Below are 1,114 nucleotides of genomic sequence, written 5' to 3' on the forward strand. Positions count from 1 at the left end.
CAGATTTCTAAAATATGGGCTAAACAGGCTTTGATATGGTAGTTTTCTTCCGTTTGGTGCCTAATTTAATATATATATTTTTTTACATTTAACCAGGCAAGTCAGTTAAGAACAAATTGTTATTTACAATGGCGGGCCTACTCCGGCCAGAACCCGACAACGGTGGGCAATTGTGCACCGCCCGATGGGACTCCCAATCACAGCCGGTTGTGATACAACCTGGATTCGAACCAGGGACTGTAGTGACACCTCTTCCACTGAGATGCAGTGTCTTCGACCGCTGCACCACTTGGGAGCCCAGATGAACACAACCCAGATAGTTAAATCTTCAAAATCCTGTAATAGGTCTAGACTGGCATACTTGTATGTGTAAAAAAAAAAAAAAAAAAAAAAAAAAAAACTTGGGTATTAGGTACTAAGACAATGTCCTTCAATATTGAAATCATAACCAGCATCCTGAAAACACCCCTTTACAATTGGGGTAATAGTTCAGTAGTTGATGGGAAATACAGTACCATCTATGCAGCAACACAGTAAGTGCTGTAGATTCACACAGAGAAGAGAAAAAATGCCTGCGCCAGTCTTCCAGATTAACCTTGCGATGTTCTAAAGTAATTCATTAACCTACAAAATGATAGGGCATGACCTAAACCAGTGGTGGTACCCTGCCCGAGTACAAGGGCAAGTCAGTGTATCAGCCCACTCTATCACAGCATAGAAGTCAAGCTACATGGCAGAGTCATAAGGTACAAATATGTCAATTTGACATTTGCTTGATTTTGAGGGGAATGCTTTGTTAATGATATATATATATATATATATCATTATCAGCAAATAGATACTGGCATCAATGGTACATTTCCCCCCCCCAGAAATGAAATAAAAACATGATTACCCTAATGACAGCAACTGGTAGTGTAGAGCCATCATTCATATGCCAACATAAGAAAAATAAGTAATCAACATTTGGATACCCAGGGGGCTTAAAAGAGAATACATTCGTAAGAAGAACAAAATATTAAAACCTCTTCAGTTCACATACGTATAACCGGTATGTGCACACACTACAAGTGTCTGATTGAAATGTGAAGCTGTAGCCCCAGCAATGTGTGGA

The sequence above is a fragment of the Oncorhynchus mykiss genome, chromosome 13 (assembly GCF_013265735.2).
Source record: "Oncorhynchus mykiss isolate Arlee chromosome 13, USDA_OmykA_1.1, whole genome shotgun sequence".
NCBI lineage: Eukaryota > Metazoa > Chordata > Actinopteri > Salmoniformes > Salmonidae > Oncorhynchus > Oncorhynchus mykiss.